Below are 22,482 nucleotides of genomic sequence, written 5' to 3' on the forward strand. Positions count from 1 at the left end.
TGATACGATAGTCGAAGCAAAGGCAAACGGCCGCCCTGTACGTGCCTGAATATTTCTGCGTGGTGCAGCACTCCCTAAAGGGCAAATTTTTCCATTTCTAAGAACAAGAATTCTGCTCTTGTTCTAGGTCACTCGTGGAACCACATAGATAAGAGATCTTAGCAAAATGTCACTAATGATAAAGTCTGGAGTTTTCAAAACTGTGTTTCTGAAGGTAGGCACTTTATCTAGGTGTCTAAATGGAGGGGGCAATATTCATACCCAATTTCCAAGACTTACTTTTGAAAGCAGTGGCCCAATTATACGTGGATATTCAAAAGCTAAGCAGGGTGCTCTGGGTGTTGCACCAGGGCAAGGAAAAGCACAGCGGTCAGTTTAAACACCAGTTTGCTGAACAGGATGGGACCGGCCACACCATGCCATGCATCACAAACATGACTGTTTTCTGACTGACTGTGACTGCACAGCACTGAGCCACCTGATTCACATCTGCCAGTGCAACGCAGCCAGCTCGCAGGCTGGAAACATCACTTTGGCTTCTATCCCACAACATGCCTCTTTGCTCCCTGCTCCACTGACATTTTTGTGGCAGCTGAACTGCTTGCAAATAAGAAGGCCTAACATGCACAATGTACCACATGCAACAGAAGATTTTGCAAAATGTAGGGCTGGTCGTTGGCTGCCCCGTAGCTTGTGAGCTTGGCACCTGGATGGTGCTTTCCCACAATCTCCTCTGAAGCCATATCCGGGGGAAAATTCAACACTCTCTATTTTCAGTAGCCAGTTGGTAAAATAATTGCTTTTGGCTGAAAAAATAAATATCACTGACCCATAATCAAAATATAGTTTGGTTTTTAAACAACACTTTAGCTTCAAGGCCATTGAGTCCATCTCAGACCACGCTGAGATGGTAGTCGTGCTGCGTCTTGACATGCAGGGGGGGGAAAAACACAGACTTGTTTCCGCTTTTCTCTGTTCTCACCTGAATGACGGGATCAAGGTTGAACAACCACAGACAGAAGGGAAAAAGATCACTGAGCACAAGTGGAAATGTGAAATACGTCAAATAATTTTTTTCTTTTTTTGCTGTCAGAGGTGCTCAGAAGTTGTGGCCAATGAGGCAAGAACAGACAGGCAGTCTGCAGAACGGGAGATTTCTGACGGTGAAGTCCTGTTGGGGTTTTTTGGGACAGTTACATACAAAACACCAAAGGAATGCCTCAGAACTACTATCCCCACCTACAGTGTTTCTTTTCCTTTACATTTACGGTAACAATGTTTGGGCAATAGTTTGTTTTTTTCAGTTCCCACTTACTATTCATTGTGAAACTTGGTAAGATTGGCCATGTTTAATGGTTCTCCACAAGTACGTGGATAAAGACATTTTTCTTCAACAGTTTTTTGCTGTATTTATGAACCTATCCCATTGTTTGGGTCATTCCTTAGGACATATAACATGGTTGGCATTGGTCTAGCATAAACCTTCTGCTATCCTGCTCATTTTTATTCCTGTGTATACAAACCATACGCAAGTGTCTTCTGATACTTTGTCCAACTGCTTAAACACAGAGCACCAAAACTAACTGCAGAAATTTTAATCACTGCTACAGCAAGTGACTCCAGGCATGATTTGGAGCAATGGGCAGATCTGTAAGAACAAATACTGAAGTAAAACTCCACGTAATACAAACAGCAGCAGCACGGCAAACCACAAAGATCAAGTTACGAATTTGAGTACTCCAAAGTTTCTAGTTAAAGTAATTAGTCTGAAACCAAAGGTTCTACCCTAAGCCTGGATTATGTGTGCAAAGGAAAGCGATTCACTTGGTTATAGAATCATAAAACCATTTTGGTTGGAAGAGCTCTGTTATGCTACAGAACAAGGAACTTTTCCAATCCGCACTGTTACTGCTGCTACTCCTTTTACTTGGTAAGTGTAAAATTCTTTATTTCAGGTTATCTAGGCCTTAAATTCACAGAAACACAAATTTAAATTAACTTCACATTCCTTGACATTAAGTACCTCTATTTAATTCAATTGAGAAGTCCATGGAATATCTGAGCCCTAGTCTGCTTAGTGAAACTTGACCTTCTACTATGCAAACCCAGGAAAAACCCCTCTTCTGCCATTTCCAGTTGCAGAAATAATACCCAGTAAAACACTTCAGGAAGAAAACATTTGCAGTAGATAGATAAATACCGTTTTAAAGGCAATCATGAATAAGAACCTTTGACGTCTGCCAACTTTTTCACTACCCGAGAACTACCGGCTGCTGGAAAACTCTCAGGGGGCTGAACACTGCTTTCATAGGCAAGTTTGTCTTTGTCCATAATTAAGGCCAAATTTAAAAATCACCTGTCTATATACTGAGGAGCAAATTTTATCCTCAGAAATTCAAACTTGTGAGCAAATCAGGGTTAGAATAAAAATACACCGCTATTCATGTATGGGATTGCAAAATGTAAGCCAAAACAGTAGAAGTGATAGAAGGTCAGCCTAAATTTTTATATTTCACTTCATTAAAACAAGGTATCTTTAAATCCCTCATTGTGCTGCCTTGTTCATAACATTTGTTTTTAAACTCTGCCTTATTGCCATTCACATGCTTAATATTCTTGATGGCAGTCACAGCACTCAGGTTTGGTCCTATCTTATTCATCATTTGATGCTAAAGGGGTGCATTTCTAAAAAGACACCATCTGGGCACCCATAAAAGGATGTGCGAATGTCCCTATGTTCCCTTTTGCCACAAAGCAGCACAAGTTTGCACAATGACGTCTGCATTTTTCAAACACTGAAAGTGAACAAATGGACACAAGCATGTGCCCAGGTTTGAGCATCTGTGACCACAAACCCCAGTGGGGTTTCTGAGAGTGCAGGGTTTGACACTTGTAAACAGAGCGTCATTTACTAGCAGTCTCTGGATATTCCAAGGTTTCCTGTCACTGAGGAAAGGGGCACCAACGTGCACATGAGGAACTGCTAGCACCCTGGTAGAAACTGCAGTACTCGTCTTTCTGTAGCTGTGATGACTCAAGGGTACAAGTGAATCCAGGTTTGTAAAGGGAAACTGTATCTTGTCAGCCTGATTGAGGCTGGGTGGGAGCCTCAATCAAATCTGCCCCAATTTCTTTTCAGGCTGAATAGTTACTGCTGCTCTTGCCAGTTTTGAACTCACTGCAACTCCCTTCTGGCAGCAAATTCCCCAGAACAAACACAAACATTTGGCTTAGACAACCACTGGTACAGCAGACAAGACGTACAAAATTGCTTGGAAAACTGGAGTTTGAAAATGTGGCTGCAGTATTTGGAGAATGGTCATAGCTGACACTAAGATTCAATATCAGCAACTACCCAAACAGTCTCCACTTTATCTGGAAGTAATTTATGTCCTTTGCAAGCTGACCATGCTCTAAGCAATGCTCACAACTAAAATTCACTGCCTTCCACATAAGCCTTGCAAAAGCATTTGGCCAGGCCTTACATTCTGAAATGCAATTGAGACTCCTGTTTCTGCCCTGGAGATACAGTCATTTATTGGTGTGACAATTCACAGATTCAGAATACAGCAAAGGCATGAAAAATACATATCTTATTTTCTCTCTGTGATATATTCAGCTTGAAATTCAGTCATGGATGAGGGATTTTCATTTTTCCACCCATGGAGATTACTACCCTTAGTACACTAGGAAGAATGCCTTTGGCAAAAGCATATTCCTCAGAACAAAGCATACTACTTATATGAAATAATTTCTAAATAAATCATAAACTAATAATTTATACCACTCTTGCTGCCTTTGGTTGATAGGTACATCAAAAATAGCTCTAATAAAGTGTGTAGATTGTGAAAATTAGGTTAAGAGGCAGTCTGGTTGGCAATTCTAGCAAAGTCTATCTGGGGAAACTGCCAACATGTACAGTTGATGTGCGCCTGCAGATCTCTTTGTACATGGTCGCTGCTGTTGTGCCTCTGCCAACAGGGAAAGTGTCCTGTCAGCAGTGCTTCTGGTCACACTCAGCGCTGATTTCTCTTCATATTTCCCCCTCCCACCACCTTCACAAGTATTAATCAGAAGTCATTCATGAAAAGCTTTCACCATGCAGATTTCTGCTCCAGACAGCCCTCAGCAAGGAAGAGTCAAAGAGCTGGGCCATCTGACCTCATGTGCCCTCTTCAATTCACAACATGTATGCCAGCACTGCCATAAATATCACACCTCCTACATGTGGCAGTCTTCACTTTGTTAACTTTTGTCACCCTCTCAATCACACGTCCTCCCGCAGCCACCTGGCGCGGCACTGACCTGCAGGAGCCAGGGGCTCGGAGCCCAGCCTGCAGGACCCCGTGCCACTGGGGTGCCGTGGGGGTCGGGAGGGACCATGCCGCTTCTCAGTTCCTTCACTCTCATCTGTGTGGCAATGGTTGGTCATGTCACAATCTTTTTTTTGAATAATTGTGAAAAAATTCTGTTAGGGAAATGCAAAATAGAGAGTGTGTAAATACTTCATATAAAATTTTCATTTCTATCCAGTGCTATTTGTTGTGAGCTTAAGGAATTTCCCTTACCCTCCCTGACCACTCCCCAAAATGCACCCAATCCCCCCAGTCCCCAGAACAGCTGCTGAGTCTCCAGGGTGCCCCTGCAAGTAATGCACACAGCTTGACTTCCACCCAAGCTGTTTTGTGGTCCTCCTCTTTGGGGATGGTGTGATAACACCGAAGTAGACAGAAAGCTCACGTGAACAACATACATTTTCACATAGATTACAAAATACTCATCCCACTCACCATATGGAGATGCAAACACAAACTTCATACTGAGCCAGACTTTTGGTCTGATTTGACAAACAGGGTCAGGAATTTTGGTGTAGGTAGGGGGATCTCTGTCCCTCAAAGCCCCACAGCTCACCACATCCAGGCGTGCTCACCGAGGAATCGCATTACAGAGGCAGCCGAGGCAGCTGCAGCGTTTGCCCAGCCCAAGGGAACTGCCAGGCTGGATCCAGCTTGATGGGGCTGAAAAGCAGCCCAGCACCCAGCCAAGGGGGCACTGCCAGCTCTCCGTGCAGGATGAGCCCGCACGGCATCACCGTCCCCCAGTACACATTTTCTTTTTCTCTGTTTAGTTTAACTATAGATGATGTTATTGGTGTGCCTAATTGTTCTGAATCTCATTGATGTCTTGCCCTTCGTGATACCAAGGCAAAAACTTCAACAGCTTGATTGTCTGCTACATTGAAAAGCACTGGTTTTCATTTGCTTTAAGTGTGCAGTATTTTTCTTACCTTTCTTGTTATGTTTTACTATATATTTACTTAAATCTTCCAAAATACTCTATAGTCTGAAATGAAGATATGATCCACATTCTTCATTAAATAAAGCAAAAATAGCCTTCAAATGTACCAACAAAATAAAATCAACTCCCGGAATGAATCAATAAAACCACCAGACCATTTTCAAGTAAAATGACACCACATTGCCAGAATGACAAGCACAGAATTGCCTCATAGATAATAAACCAGACTAAATTTGAGAAACCTCATACAGACTTTCTACAGTGAATCATCTTTTTTTTTTTTTTTCTTTTTTTTTTCTTTTTTTTTTCTAGCTGGAGGTTGAAGAAGGGGTGATTCATCCCATTCTGAAATTGTTTTTTGTTTCAATACAATACAACTTTGTTCTCTTCTTTGTTCTTTTGAGCAATGTTGGAAGCGTGGAATAATAACCAGTTAAACCAGTCCCAACAGAAGAGAAAAACAAGTCTGGGGCAGGAAGAGGCATTTTCCACCTGAGAAAGGAAGGAGTGAAGAACCAATGAGGCAGAGTTGCATGAAAAAGTCTTTCTCAAGGCAAAGAAAATTCATGTTTTTAAAACAGAAACAAATATTTCGAAGGGAGAGAGGGAAATGGTGAGTGTTAGGTGAAAAGAAGAAACTGAGAGCCATGGGCTTTAAAGCCAGTGAGGCATTTGGGAGCTGTTCCTTAGCCAGCAAGCGAGTGCAGGGCTTGTGACCTGGACATGCCATTTTTGTCACAGCCACTGGCTGGTGACGTGTCAGATGCACCGAGGTGGCAGGAGATGGGGTGAGGGGGAGGAAGGGGAGGATGAGGATGCAGCAATACCAGGCTGCAGGAACATGAAGTGCTGACGTGCTCACAGGGACAAAGTGAATGTGAATGTAAAGTCAAAGCCAAGGAGGAAACAAATGGTAAAATTACAAGTAATAAGAGGGATGTCAGGTTTGGGAGTGTATCTCTTGCCCCAAACAGGGAAGCCTGGTTTTGAGACTCCTAGCAAGGAAGCGGAAATAAAACCACAAGTTTTCTTGCTCAGCCAGACAGAGTGACTGCAGGTAGTCACTAGCTATGACTAGTGCCATAGAGTCTTACCAGTGCTGAGAACATGCAGAGCCTGTGCCTTGCAGCAGGAGGTACACGCTAGGCACTGAAGTCACTTACTTATGTACTTATGTACCTCCTCAGAGTCTTGGGCAAACTAATTTACTTGGTGAAGTCATCCCGGGAAAACTGTTTGCCAGGAAGGACTGGAAGGAGAAGAGGATGGCTTGGCAGCCCCATTGCAGCAGCTGTTCCCAGAGGTACAGATGTTGCTCCCTGGAGAAGGCAGGACCAGCAGGCAGGCTTGTGGGTTGGTGCAGATGCCCAGTGTGCCCAGCCAGGAGCAAGCAGGTGGTCCTGGCCAGAAGCTGCCTGTGGGAATGGCATGAGGGGAGCTGGCTGGCTGTGGTGCTGCAGCCCCCTGCTGCTGGGCCCTTGACTGCATCCTGTGCTCTGCAGCTGCCTGGGACCAGGGCCCGCCTTTGCCTGCTGGACTGCAAGTCTGACCCAAGGAGCTGAGATCTTGAAGGACCTCTTTGGTCATCTAACACAGGTCTCAGTTCCTATGGGCAGCTGTCTCCTACAAGTGTGCTCCTGAGTCATGATGCTGTTCTATCCACAAAGAAAGCACATTTACTGCTCGGTGCAGCAGCTAAAGATGACAGAGTGCCCCACTGTTGCTAGGGTAATGGCAAGAGAGCAAAAAGCAAGAAGGAAAGAAGTCTTCATCATACAATTGAGAGCAGAAAGAAATGGAGGAAATTCAAGGGAATGGGGGCAAGAAGAAAATTATGGGAAGAGATGAGCAGAGACACATCCCAAAAAGAGATCACAGTGTCTCTTCTTTCTACCAGAAAAGTCTCTTTAAATCTAACATACAGCTCCTTTCTTTCTCTATAGCCATTTATAATGTGATCACCTTAATACCTGAGTACCTTGCAGGCCTTGGGGAGCAGGGGCAGAGGAGAGGTGTACAGGAGCCTTCATTTAATCTGTTAGCACTAACACGCGGTAGTATGTTCCTGCACCTCCTGGATGGCTGAACACCCTGCTTCCCACTTTAGATTGTCTGCTCTTGCCACTTATTACAAATAAACACATGAAAAATACACAAAGTATGGATGTGGGGAAAACAAAGTGACCTCTCTGGTCCTGTCATGTCACGTCCCAAGCATTTCCAGTGATGTATCCTTTTCCTAAACACGCACAGCAGCATGAAAACTACTTATGTGGGACTTACTATTTCGTCTTTTTGCCCCACATGTAAGCAACAAACTTAACAATAGGAGGAGCCTGGAGAATGCCTTTGATGTCATACAGAGCTTTTTGTGCTCCTCATCAAACCTCTCTACAAACCTCTCTACAAACTCCTGCCAAAATTGTCCAGCAAACCATTAATGTATACTGCATTCAGGCACCATTTGTACAGTGATTGTTCAGCTTTCCAACAAGGTACCAGAGGATTATTTAACCAGCAGAGGGTCTGGGCTGCTTCTCTTGCACTGATGTGATGTCTATGCTACTGCAAGCCAGCTGTTTGGAACCTGGTCCAAGCTGACTTCATTCTGGCCATACAAAGAGCTTGGAGACAAATTTCTGGACTACATAAAATCAGCATAGCAAGGTGTATGGGCTACTCAACAAATAAAGTCAGAGCACACTCCATTCCACTCATCCTTTGTAGTACAGTACTGCCCAAAGGATTACTGTAGCTCATATACTTTCAGCCCTGCTTATTCTACAGTACAGCACAGTGGAAAGTTAGGGTTATAATTTCATCAGTACCAGAGTAAAGGGATGGAATGGCACAAAAGGCTTGCCCTATGTGACTGAGTGGCCTCATGAGATGCTCAGGCATAAACCACCAGTGACTGTAAGCAGCCTGCACAAGATTTACCTGCTATCAATTCTCCATTATTTTTAAACCTCTTGCTGCTCATTTATTTCTCTGTGTGTGACCTACTAGGATTGCTTACTGACCTGCTGAGTATTGCACTATATGTGGAATATATGGAGAAAGCAATTTGGGTGAAAGATGATATTTGATGCTGCTGTCCTCCACACTGAGTCGTGTCAAATAGAACATCTGAAACCTTAGTGTAAACAACTCTCCTTAGCTCCCAGCTGCCCTCACAGGCAGTTATGCAGCATATAAGCAACAACATCAGTGAGGAACAAACCACTATTCAGATCACAGGCACTTGAAAGGTAAAGGTTTCAAGTTATTTGCTTCCCTCTTAGATAATGGTCTATCAAAATATAAACCACCCCACCCTGGTTTCAAAACATCAACATACAGTGCTAAGGTGGGGTTAACCAAGGGCATTCTGTCCCTGCTGTTTTTTAAGAAACATTAATATTGAACTTTATTCAAGCAACAGCAGTTAAGCAAAACAACATATATCAGACCCACCTCAAAGAAAATCTTCTTGCTGTTCACATACAGTATCAACTATTTTGCATATGACACAAAGGCCATATCCCTACTATTCATATGTGTTTTAGAAGCATCAAGCTGCACGATGATGAATGTGACTACTGAAATGGTCCTCTCCTGGTATGCCAGTCTGCCTTTACTGTGGGCAGACACTCAAGCATCTCTCATGGCTTACCTGGAGGGAAGCGGGTGAGATTGCACGAGGGTTTGGGTGACCCCCAGCCTGGTGTGGGTCCCTGTGGGGAAGCTCTGCTGCACCCTCGTGTGTAGCTGGCACGCACGCTGAAGCTCTCAAGTATGCGGGGTTGAGGGCAGCTTCCCTGTGCACCAACTCTTTTTATTCCTAAAAGGCATCTGAGCTTACCCTGCATTGCTGTACACACTCTGAAGAAGCAAAGAAACAAAAAGGAGAGGTATTTTTTAAAAGTTTGATGTGAAATATCCTCAATTTACTCAGATTTCTAAAGCAAGTAAAGTGTTTTTCCATGCAAGACACTGCTTGTCATAGAAACAGTCTCCAGAATGAAACTCACTGATTAGCTTGTGCAAGCTAAGTTAGAGAATGACAGCCTCCTGGCAACTTATCTTAATTCCTAAATAAATCCATCGAATGCTTCCCCTGAGTCTCACATCTCTCTAAATCTCAGCCTTTGCAGGAAGGACTATGTGTATATTTTATATTTTGTAAAAAGATTGCACAGATCTCAAATTGAAAGACTTCAAGGCATGTAATTATTTAGAAATAAGAAGTAACACAATAGTTTGTGTTTTAAGTTACTTCCTACTGTATCCTCTTGATAAAATGAAGGCCATACACCTTCACAATTTTCCATTTACACAGAATTCCATCAGTTTAATCAAATTGAAACATAAGGTACTGTTATGGTCCCTGTACCTTCAGATTTCCTTACTGATAACCCACATACTATCCGTTAACCCATTGCATCATTCAGAAGAATAAACAACCTGGGCTCAGCATACAGGAAGCTGAACAAAAAGGAAATAGAAAATATTAGTTTTCATATATATATATATATATATATATATATATATTTTGACCTCTGCGCACTTGAGACTGACATATTTTCACAGATTGATGTTATCCTTCAGAAGAACCTGTTATGTTCACTACCAAGGCTAAAAGCATTTCTTGTTTTCCAAGTCTGAGCTTTTTTCATTTAAACCACTGTTACCTTAATCCCACTGAACTAAAGGTTGGATCTGGTGGTTAATAAAAATAGCAAAAGTCAGACTTTCCATTCTCTTGTAACAAGCCACCCGGAATCATTCAGGCTATAAGCGCCACGAGCACGCATTTTTTCCAAGCACCTTTGTTTTGGTTTGGCAAGATTCATATGCTTCCCTATTAAGCATGTCCTCTTTTCACAGGGGAAGTTGGGAAGTTACTTGCTTTAATAGCAGTGCGATGATTGTGAACAAAGCTTACAAGGCTGAAATCAATGCAATACAAATTGCCTTTTTATTAATTGGGAAAGCATGGTGTCATCATAAGGTACTCAAAATGCTTCCGATGGCAGAGAGCTGGCATGATCTGGGTGTTTGCTGACCCCACATAACCATATCTCGTACTTCTGCCCTGCTGCTGTGAGAAGGGAACGTAGTGGCGTTTTCGACTTGTGCTTCCTTTTAAAGCCAATAACAAAACCCCCCATGATACTAGAAGCCAAAAGAAGCCATTTGCCAACTCTGTTCTTTATAATTTTTTTCCCCTCAGCTAACTCAGAAAATATTATTTTTTCCTTTTTTCTTCTTTTCTTCTTTTAAAATAATTTTCTGGGGGCTAAGGCAGATATTGTTAATTTGAAATTTAATTAGGCAATACAACTCCAAATACATTGTCTTTACCATTGCACCACAATAGCTTGTTATTCAACATACACAAAAATTATTATAGTTGTATAAGACTTCATAATATAGAATACTCTTTTCACTTTCTCAATATTTTGCCAGACTTCTTTATGCTAGGAACGCTTTTCTTAGTAATTTCACTAAAAATCTAAGAAATGGGATGTCCAGGTTATTTCTAAAGCTGCTTTTGAAATGCATACTGCATCTTAAGCACACCTTCTTGCATACATATTAATAACTTTGGGTTAAGTACAGGCTGTTTTGTTGTACACATAATTTTATTCATTATATTAAAGACTAAAGTTTTCAGTTACTCTTATTAATCTTTAGTGGGTTTGAATGACATTCTTTGGTCCATCAGCTATTTCTGGGCTGCTTATGAAATCTGTCACTGATTTTTGTTAAAGTTACTGCAATAAAAGAATGTAACCAACAGATTTGTTCTGAAATTCTTTTAAAGATTACCCATCAACAAATCAATACAGGCAGAGGATTATTTCCGGAGGTATTTTGGTGGATTTAGGTTATTTTTTCCTTCCATATAGCTTTAGCATAAGGGAATAAGTACTTGCACTTTGTACACCTTCTTCCCTTTTCTGATGAAACAGTTTTTTCCTCAGCTCTAAGATACTTGCCACTTGACCATGATGCTAAATGGAAACACTGTCATCTGCAAACAAAACAGCAACATATAGATAATTAAATATTGCTCACCATAGCCTTGGACAGGAGATACGTGTGTTTTAAAGTTGCTACTGCATTCTGCCATTTCACTGTAACCCTGGTGTGAGTCAGCTACCTAAAGCACTGAGAGACAGTCAGATAATAAAGAAGCAGCTGAATTCACAAGTGTAGGAAGTTTTCACCTTCTGTCTCCCAGCAGAGTATCTACATGATTATTTTCTGGGGATGTTAAGCGTACTTACATTGCTGACACTATTCACAAGTCCACTAGAGAGCAGCTATGCCTCACATTTAACTGAATTGGCGGGAGAAAAGGGAGGGGTGTTAATTAGTTTCTCTGACATTTATTACACTTAACTCAATGACTAATCAGACCTGAAAAACTTTCTCACTACTAGACTGAGAAGCGATGGAGGTGTGGATTCTGGCTGCTCTGATTCACAACCAGTGCAATAACCTCTCTGTTAACAGTGGTCTTGTTCTCGCACATAGAGAAATCTTGGCTCATATTCTAGTTTGGGCTATTCCATTTAAACTGAAGAAATTCAGGGCTGAGTTACAGGCTTTTTCTTAAGCAAGCCCTGAGTGTCCCATGCTGTGAGCTCCCTTGAATTTCTCCAGAAAGAGGAATTCAGATCTTTTGGAAGCGGTCTAGAGCATCGGTCAGCCAAAGGACCACCAGGGCCTGACCTGGCCTTTTCAGTTGGTGCGTAAAATGGGAATTGACAAATAGCCAACTAAGGCTTTTTTACCCCGTTTCCACCACACACAAAAAACTGCTGTGTTGGTCTATAGAACTAGTAAGGCATAGCAGTCCACATCAACCCATATTTGACCATCTTCTACTAACTTACGGAAGATGTTAAGTAACACTGAAGAATAATTTACACTAAAGAGAAAACAAAGTATTGTATAAAATATAATTGTATACAAAGAAGACAATTTATCGTATAAAAGACTGGCTTCTCCTGACCATTCTCTTAACCTTATAAAAAGGTGAAACTTGTCTTTCTTAAAACAGAAATGAACTGGTTAAATATAAAGACACTGTTTAATTAAAAAAGCCTCACTATTTATCTTTCTGTGAGAGAAAAAAAAAGTAAAGGAAACTACTACCTCTAATAGCAGTTGGTAAATCCAGATTCCCTAGCCTGGTCTGGTAAGTCGAAGAAAATTGCTCTGGCCCTGTTAGAAGTAAACAAATGTTAAGATAGAAAGGACATCACCCCATCTCCAGTCCCCAGACCTAACCAGATGTGCACTGGCCAGCTCTTCCCTGAGCTACACGAAGCTTTCACAGATATTCCACAGTTTGTCATGGCCAACAACATTTAGTCACCCAAGTATGTCACCAAATCCATTAGAGCACGGACTGACAGCAGGACACATGCAAGTAAAGGCAGCGCCAGGGAAGCTAACACTGAAATCTAAGTAAGTACAGAAAATGACTACTAAATGTTAGACTGATTGCCTAAAACAGGGCAAGCATCCTATTTTTTCATTTGCTGGAAGACGTATGAAGTGCCACACACAGACTGCAATTACTGAGATGGTCAAGCAAAAAAAAAAGCTCACCTCCGGTTGAGCATTCTGCATCGAACTATGAAAAAATATCTTCCACCTTTTAAAACTATTTCAAATAAAACAAAATTTCAGAATGAAATATCATAAATGGAGAACTAAAATGCTTATATGAAAGTGTCAACATGAAATATTTTGATATTTCTGATTACTTATTAGTTTTGACAGAAATTGGACAAACTTAAAACACAATATGACAAAGAACAGAGCTAAAAGGGAAAATTCATGCAGTTCAATCCTTAAAAGCATTGAACTAGATCTAGCAATAGAGCAGAAAAAGAGACAGCTCAGAGAACGAGTGAGGAGAGTTTCCATGGCATATATGAGTATACGAGAGGGTAAAACTATTTAATCTCTGCTCAATTTAAAGGCAATTTAAAGTGAAGCAAACCGTGCCATTTCTCTCAGAAAAAAACCAGCATGGTCAACACAGAAAGGCAGAGAGCACTGGCAAAAAGAAAGCCAAGAAAAAAGCTACAGAGTCTATCGCTTCTCTGCAATACTCAGTATTTTTCACAGCACCCTTCAAAATAATGTTCTTTAACCTTTTCCTGCAGATCTACCACAAACTGTGATTTGAAACAGCCTCCTTTGATCTCCAGTTATTGTTTTGGAAATCACAAGTTGTCTGCTTTTGTCTTCAGGCCGTTTCTTACATTCTAACATAAGCAAAGAATTTTCCTGTTCTCAGCTTTAGTGTTTCCATTTCCCTTCATGTTGTCACCCGTTGTGCAGCAATATCAAGTATAATTATTTTGCAGCCTCCGTACTCCAATCAGCATCTCCTGACATGTGGTGTCACGAGGATGGAGCCAGGCTCTTCTCGGTGACAACCAATGATAGGACAAGGGGTAATGGGTACAAACTGGAACACAGGAGGTTCCAAGAAACTTCTTCTCAGTGAGGGTGACAGACACTGGAACAGGCTGCCCAGGGAGTTGTGAAGTCTCCTTCTCTGGAGACATTCAAACCCGCCTGGACACCTTCCTGTGTAACCTCATCTGGGTGTTCCTGCTCCAGCAGGGGGATTGGACTAGATAATCTTCTGAGGTCCCTTCCAATCTCTGACATTCTGTGATTCTGTGTGCACGATCTTAGAATAGTTTGTGATGGAAGGGACCTTCAAAGGTCATCTATCCAAGCGCCCTGCAATGAGCACGGACATCTTCAGCTAGATCAGGTTGCTCAGAGCCCCCTCCAGCCTGGCCTTGAATGTCTCCAGGGATGGGGCATCTACCACCTCTCTATGGACAGAACTACTCCAGGAGATCAAGGTGCTGTGGCTAAAAGCCCTGGTACATGTGCATTCTTTGACCAGCCCAAAGGGCAGATAAAATGCAATCTTTCTAGTGATTTATGCTCTTAATGTTTCATTTTGTCTGCGGTTGGGCTACAAGCACATGAGCAGTTGCCAGCAGTGGCTCAGCTGATGGCAGGGGAAGGTCTGGTTTGAAGGCACAGCAAGGTACCTGCAGTGTCTGTGCCCGGACTGCCAAGCACTCCCCAGGATAAGCACCGCCATGAGGTCTGGTCGAGCCTAACAACTCCCTGCCGCCACAAGGTACCTTTTCAGCTGGGTGACTTCACCTGTCCCCTGAGAGGCAAACACCAAAGCTAGTGAATGACTGGTGCCGGAAGGAGGGGAAAAAAGGGACATCCTGTGACTTTTCAGCTAGGTCTTCAACATCCAGGGCTCAAGTCTGCAGAAGGGGAGATTTAAGGAGCTGCTTTTGCTCCTCAGCACCCTAGATGTGACAATCCTGGGAGGGAAAAGGGGTGTCTGGTGCAGAGGTACAACACTGATGCTTTGCTGCCTACCCCTGCCCGGGAACAGGCAAGTAGATTAGGAGGAAGGCAGGCCCAGAGAGACAACTGGATATGTAGAGGCTAAGAAACCACCTAAAAACACCACCAACCAGGGATCTGAAGAACTGTAGTCTTAGTTACATAGAAAAAGATACAACATAGGCATAGACCAAACAGAGTGTTCTTCCTTGGTTATCTGTATATCCCACACTTGCAGTGATTACAGGGGAAAAGTGATTTTCAAAAGCCTCCATTGATCTGGACTAGCATCTTAAATGCCGCCTTGTTTTTCTTTCATTTTCCCAGAAGTTAGTTGAGAGAAACTGCACTGTCTGCTCAAGGAATGGGGTATCAAATGTTGAGTCTGCAAGAAGAACATAAGTAACAGGCAAGAAAAATGTCATTGTCCACAAGAGTATCATAATAAAGTAGTTTTACTGTTTTCTTGTATATTTGCCTACAGATGCAGTTACCATGGTTATTGGGTCAGGTTTCTGGAAGGAAAACACAAGCAGGACAAGACACCTTAATTTTCCAACGTTGGAGTAACAGTTTGGGGGTCTTTGTGTGTGTGTGTGTGGTGTGGTGTTTTTTTGTTTTCTTTTCTTGAGAAGGAGCAAAGGAACAACTCTTCTGTCAGGACCAGTGAGACAGTTGCAAGCAATTAAAATCTATGGTCTTCTATTGATGTTTCGATATAGCAACTAGTGAAATTAAGATGAATCTTGCAGTCATCCCTCTGAAATTAATCAGTAGTGGGTAATCACACTTTCAATCTTTGCACATGCAGAAGTCTTTGACTAACGTTTTCAGATGATTTTTGTACTCCCACAAATGCACTGAGTAGTCATTTTCACACAAGTACTTATTTTATTTAAATTTTAGCAAGAAACTTTGTACCTTGAGTGTTCTTTTTCTTCTCCTTTGTTTCCTGTTCAGAGGTCTTTGCTCATTTCCATAGGTTCACTTAGAGAGAATGGTGTACGTGCCTCTGGGAACTTGCTGGCCAGAGGCAAAAGTTGTTGGTGGTGAAAACTCAGAGGTCTGGGCAGTCATAGGAACAGGATTTGCTAACACCAGGGGATCAGATATCCTGTACTGCCACAGCTTGGCTTTCTGGGGATGATGGCAGGTACTCACCAGAGCAGAAGGGAGAAGAGCAAGGTAAGGAAGGAAAGGCAATGTAGTGGGTCCATGACTCTCCTGGTCAGACATGGATGCCTTCTGCAAGAACTACACAGCATAGAGCAGCCAAGAAATTTCCTCTCTGCTCCTTCCAACTCCAGCTGTGCATACTTGCTATGTCCACTGCTCCAACATCAGCACATTTCACTTTTCAACAACTGGAATCAATTCACTGAATGTAGCATAAAACTCTACTATGAAAGAAAAAAACATTTAACTGATGTAGTGTTCAATCATGTTTTTCTGTGATTGCAACTGCCTCTGCTGCAGTTCCTTCTTTGTCCTGCCTTTAAAGTAGAGTCATTAGTCTTGGATTTACCTTACATGTCAACTTATTCATTTGTTTAAACCACCTGAAAGACTATAGATACTGCTGGCTACCCTAAATGGTACCAGTACCATGGTTTATTCTAAGTTACCTTACTTACTTGTTTGTGGTTCTTTCATTTATTTATTAATCAAACTCTCACTTGGAAGATTTTTATTTTATAATGTCTATGTCATTCCCCAGTTAATTTCTCTATTTGTCTCCACACTTGATAAATGTGTTCACCTCACCTCTAACTCCCTTTATTTAATTTTAATTTCCTTCTTAGACCTTAATCGTAATCAATACTATCTTGATTCTTCTTCCTTTTTGAGGTCAAAACAGGCTCACAGTACCTCTTAAAACATTTCCATTATTGTTTCCACTGAATGCAAGGAAAATATGTTGACTTCATTAAAAAAAATAAAATTGAACCAGAGATAATTTTCATAAATTAGATGTACAGATTTCACAGCTCAGTAACAAGGATGTCAAATGTGTCCAGCTTATACAGCCTCCTACACAGAAACCACAATGTTTCAACGATAAGTCACTGAAACCACAGCATTCAGCTTTTTATCCAAGGCTACCTTTACCAAATGGGTGCTGCTGCTTCAGTGTGATGACTGATCACACAGTAATTTTTCCAAGGTTCGCGTAAGGTGCTGACCTGTGAAAAAAAATGAAACTCATTATGCAAAGCAACTATGCCATATAGCTTTTCAAATCTGTATGCATCTCCTATATATGTCTAGTTATATATGAAGACAGAAACAGACACATCTGAAAAAATTAGACCAAGAAAAACTGTTTTTTTCAAAGATACTACATTAAAGTTAGATCTGTTAAGGACAATATGAGACAGTCACCTCAGACCATTACATAACCTGCTGTAAAAAATTAAACAGCAGATTTAAGTGTAAAGTCATAACAAAGTGCATTATATTCACAAAGTAATTCATATTTTAGAAACAGTGTTAGTATTCCTATTTAAGATAATTCTATACTGGTACAGTTAAATCCACATCAGAAATTTTATTGATATAACTGCTTGAAAAAACCCAACAAATCTTGCTGAAGTTATACTATTATACCTGCAAGTTTTAACTTTGCAGCTTGGTCTGCATTTAAGATTTCCCTAAATCCTCTTAACATCATTCTGTCAGAAACTGCATTTCAGGCACTGCTAAAGGGCTGGATGCTGTTCGCACTGGCACCAAATTGCTGTTCCTGGAACGAAGTTGCTGAGTGATACCCACCGCCCCCCCAGCCTTGTGTGTGAAGTAGTTACTTGTTGCGTAGGTGATCAACAGTTTTGATCAGTAGCAAAGCCTGTAGAAGAAGAGTTTGACTTCTTGTGACTCACTGCTGTTTGCAAACCTGTCAGTTGTGCTAAGGAGGAAGTAGAGTTGATAGTGAAATGATTCCAGTCAAGACAAAGTATATCAAACAAACTCTCAAGGTCTTTGAAAGCGGAAGTTTTTAACCTGGATCATTTCAATGACTCCAGCTACTGTAACAGAGGCTCCTCAGACTGCAGTAAACTGTGACACAGAGGTACAGCAGAATGGCAGTGACCTGAAGTAGAAAGTTCTTTAAATGGCTTTGCTGCTGAAGAAAGCACTTGCACTACTACATCCTGAGATCTGCAGAGGTGGCTTCTGTCTCAGCCTTCCCTTTCATTATGCAGCAGGACACAAGAGCCTCTTCTCTGCTGCAGAAGCTGAAGTACAAGCAACATGTGGCAGCTGATCCACTGGTTTGCAGCACATGCAGTAACAGCGCACAGCAGAAGCTGAGGAGTTGGTCTGTGAGCAGGTACGTGGAGTCACTCTGAGGAGAGAAAGACCACATCATTCAGCATGATGTCATGCTGCTCTTCTGTCCTCACTATTTCTTGCTGTGCCAAAGAGGTACTCCAGCATGGTACCACATGACGCAGGAGAAGAACGTGAATGAGTTTATAGAACTTGAAACCAACACTACCTACCATTAAAAAAATAGTTCTAATAGAAACTGTATATGCACACAAGCATATATACACATATGACATGAGAAAGGAATTTTTTACTATGAGTGTGGTGAAACACCGGCCCAGGTTGCCCAGAGAGGTGGTAGATGCCCCATCCCTGGAAACATTCAAGGCAAGTCTGGATGGGGCTCTGAGCAACCTGGTCTAGTTGAAGATGTCCCTGCTCATGGCAGGGGGGTTGGACTAGATGACCTTTGAAGGTGCCTTCCAACCCAAACTACTCTATGATTCTATGAAGGAGGTTACAATTTGTAATATCTTGGTAGTACATGAGAACCAGAAAGCGAAACTAGTTAGAAATAAAAGTGGTATTCAGTCATCTGCTTCTACCAATATACACTAAAAGGTAAAGCATAATAAAAAGTGAAAAACATTTGATTTTGAAGATAACTTTATGTAGAATATCTTTGTAAAGAAGGTAAAAATCAGGGTAGATTTGCTGGAGGAGAGAAAAGGGGCCATAGCCTCTCACTAGCTGCACCCTGCATTTTGCTCTATACTATGCAAGAGGGGAACAATTGTACTGCTGCAGAGATCCCACACCAGCCTTGCCAAACCCTGACAGTGACTTCCAGAAGAATCTGTAACATAAAATCTTTAATTTTTATATTGAAACACCATCTGTGACGCCAAGCTGATCACCATGCAATGCATGTCAGGATATAGGAGGCCCAACTACCAATGGAATAGCTATGTATACAGTGCATTCCCACAGGCTGCAATGGATGCCACACCAGACACGTCCATCTTTAGACTAAAATGTTTTGGGGTTTATGTGTTTTATGCTATTGATGTTGTAACATAGAAGTTACTCTCTTCTGAATTCTTTTCATTAACATTAGCAAATGAACAAAGGCAGCAGTCTTTATTGTGCCACTCTGCTTCTGCCATTCACTGCCTAACATATATTCATTTTTCTTTCTGAACATTTTGAATAAACATAACATTTACTGTTGGATTTCAGTACTACCACATCGCTGCTTTTCGCAACATAGGCCATAGTGTCTCATAGTGGAGTTGTCAGGAAACATGTATCACAAATAGAAAACAGTTCTGCTGTAGAAAGATTGTGCACTGCTGCGCTGTGTTTCCCAAGGAGACCTGAAGATCGGCAGTGCAACGCCAGCAGGCACTAGAGCTACACGAGAAGTCAGCGCTGGAACACTGACTGTTCTTGCTTATTGCCCTCACCTCTCCTTGCCTGTGGCTTTCAGATGAACAACTACTTTCTGCCCTCAAATTGTGAAGCGAACTGTAGTAGCCTGACTTCCTGTCAACAGCTGCCTTGTCTTATGAAGGTGGCTGTCCTTTAGTAGTGGGTAAAGATTATGAGTAGTATGTAAATAAGAGTGAAGTTGCCCTATAAAAGCTGGAATGCAGCTCAGGCACAGAAGCTCTAAGCTCTTATCATTACAGAGATCAAACTGGTAAGACCTCATACAGGAGTTTTTAGCTGAAATGTGAAAGGAACTGTACGACATGGATGCCTGCAACGGCAAAAGACCAGACTTGGTGACCCAGCAAAATTTCTTCCATCCTACATGGGGAGAACGTTTACCCAGGAAGTGTAAACCTGCTCCAGCGTGAAAGGAAAGGACATTGTTATGTAATTAAATGTAATTAATTATATGTAATTAAATGTAATTTTAAACATTTATAAATGTTTATACAATCCTAAAATTACACTCGTCCCTTTGAAGGCAACTGTGAGGCTGATGGGGCTCCCAGTGAAAATGAGTTTGATACCCCTGTTCTACATGTTTGGGGAATTTCTTGCTCAAAAGTTTAGTCTGGCCAGGCAAAACCAGGAGAACAGGAGGCTGACTCCGTTCTTTTAGCATCCAGAAGGAAGGAAGAGATGGGGTACAACACAGAGACGTTTTAATTTGACACGCCAATACTGAACAGGCTCCTAAAATTTTAGTTCATAACCTAGCCAGATTAGCACTTGTCATACTCCTTATTATCCAGCAACTGGGAATTGTCATCGATGTTTTATTCAAGGTAATTACCAATACATGATAGAAGAATCTTCTGTAATAAAAGCATCCCTTTGATCTTCAGTACATTCTGTTAGGACAGAAATTCACAATCTCCCGTGAAAACTGCTCCATTTATTCCTCTAATTCCTTCAGTTACTGTATGGAATCTTTTTATTAGCCAATGTCAGACCCACTTCAGTATGGATTAGAAATTGGCTGTAATTTAACTCAGGAGGAACATTACAGAGAATGTAAATAGTTTTACGGTGTTGTATGAAGTCTCACAATTTTTTAGTGTCTATGTCAGCACATTCAAAGTTGTATTTACTCTGATTTTTATAGCAAATATGAATTAATAACAGATTTTTTCCCAGGTTTGACTTTCTCTTTTTAAAACAAAGTTAAAAGACAGAAGAACTATACAAAAGCTTGTAACAAGAAAGTAAAATTTGAAGAGGGCAGAATGGCTTGGAAAGCTGTCAGAAATATTTTAAACACTAGTTTCCTGAATCTGTTACACAGGAGTCTTCTTCCTGGTCTCCCATTTTCCAGCATAACTCTCTCCCACTTGCTTTCGTACAATCCCCCCGAGTCACAGATAGTATATGCATGAAATCTCACATAGATCAGTTACAAAATTCTTTGAAAGCAGCCCTGTACATTACAGGCTCTTTTGGCTGAGCCATAGCAATGACTAAGCTATGGGAAAAGCCTCCATTCAGCTACACTGTAAAGGAAAATGTGGGTGGGGGAACTGGGCTTTCAGGGTCAAAGTCATTCAGCACTTGAGTGGCATTGTCGCAAAGAGGAAAGAGGAGGACTTGGCCTCGCGATGGGAGGTTTTTCAGATTTCCACTCCGCAGCCGTCCCTGTGGGGCTGGGCAGGCAGCAGTATGAGAGAGAGTGTCATCATTTGACTCAGCATGTTCCTACGCCACAAAAGAAGTGACGTATATAAAAAGCATGTTGCTCACTGTTATCTGATAAAAGGGATATCAAGGAGTTTTCTCCACTGCCTAGACATAAAGGAAGTTGTTCTTTGTCCTTATATTTCACTTTCTGACAGTATGCCTTTCTTCAAGCAATTACTGTGACTTTATAGTCTCTAACACAAAACAGAAGTCTCTAGATTTTTAGAGACATGATACGCAACCACTCAGTATCGCATTGCTAAATACCTATTGTTTAGCTTCTAATTACTCCACCAACTTTAAAACTGATTTTAGATATAATAGATGTAATTCAGAAATAGCTTAGAGCCATTTCACCTCTCATGAATTTGGTGGGGGGGTTTGCCTCCACCAAATCCATGAATTATCCTGCTGGACCAGCAAATGAATAAAATCTGCTGCATTTATGTGAGGCTTCTGGTAAGAACATGACAATGCTTCACTTAGTACAATACATACTGCCCACATGGTCTCTAACATTATTGTACAACCACTCTTTCACACAGTAGGTTTCACTTTAAAACACACAGTGGTCTTTACTGCAATCAGCCTTTCACATAAAGAACTTTTTTATTTCATCTAATATAATAAACTGCCTTTTGCAGTGCAGTGCTGCACAGGGAGGTTTGTTTTGTTAGGACCTGCCAGCCATCAGCAGGGCTCTCCCATTGGACTCAGTTTGCAAGATCGTATTAGGCTCTTTAGATTTACTTAACAACAGCTTTGCTTAAATGTGAAGCTTGTGATGACTCAAACTCCTCAAAATAGTGCTCATCAGGCTTGAGCTTTGGTCAGTGGATTTAAAGCTGCCTTTGTCTGCCATTACAATTCCTTTCTTTCCTCAAGCAACAGGATGTCAGGACTGTCCAGGCTAGACACATGCTGAGTCTTACAATGAGCTCACTCTTCTGTTATTTGATCTCCAGAAACAGCACTGTTTTATGACCTGGTCACTGCATTAGATCTGTAATTATTACAAGTTTCTGAAAAGAACCCATAACATTAAAATGGTTGTTAGCTACACACGTATGCTTCTACTATGGAGTTGTAGGGTCTCATGTGTGGCTGTACAGAGCAGAACCGGTATCTGAAAATGACTCCCAGAGACACAACTATCTCTAGAATGCAGTTACGCATACTCTGGTACAGCAAATCACTAAGGACAAATAAAAATGCAATGTTAGTCTATAATAGTGAAGCATTTCCAGTTGATATGATAAAATATTAAAGCCACTGTCTAATGTGTCTGTACAATGACAGGAACCAATGCCCTCTATGTTGCCCCTCCAAGCCCTGTGTTTCTGAAAA

The 22,482-nt window shown here is 41.4% G+C and overlaps 1 long non-coding RNA gene across 1 annotated transcript; it reads right to left on the bottom strand.

Annotated features, from left to right (window-relative positions):
- Window positions 1–10,984: 10,984 nt before the first annotated feature.
- On the bottom strand, window positions 10,985–13,018 carry LOC139827943 (uncharacterized). Its single transcript, XR_011739083.1, has 3 exons — window positions 12,907–13,018; window positions 12,448–12,516; window positions 10,985–11,317 (listed from the first exon to the last, which is right to left on the bottom strand). It is a non-coding gene; the product is annotated as an uncharacterized lncRNA (long non-coding RNA).
- Window positions 13,019–22,482: the final 9,464 nt, after the last annotated feature.

Source organism: Patagioenas fasciata, chromosome 4 (assembly GCF_037038585.1).
Source record: "Patagioenas fasciata isolate bPatFas1 chromosome 4, bPatFas1.hap1, whole genome shotgun sequence".
Taxonomy (NCBI): Eukaryota; Metazoa; Chordata; class Aves; order Columbiformes; family Columbidae; genus Patagioenas; species Patagioenas fasciata.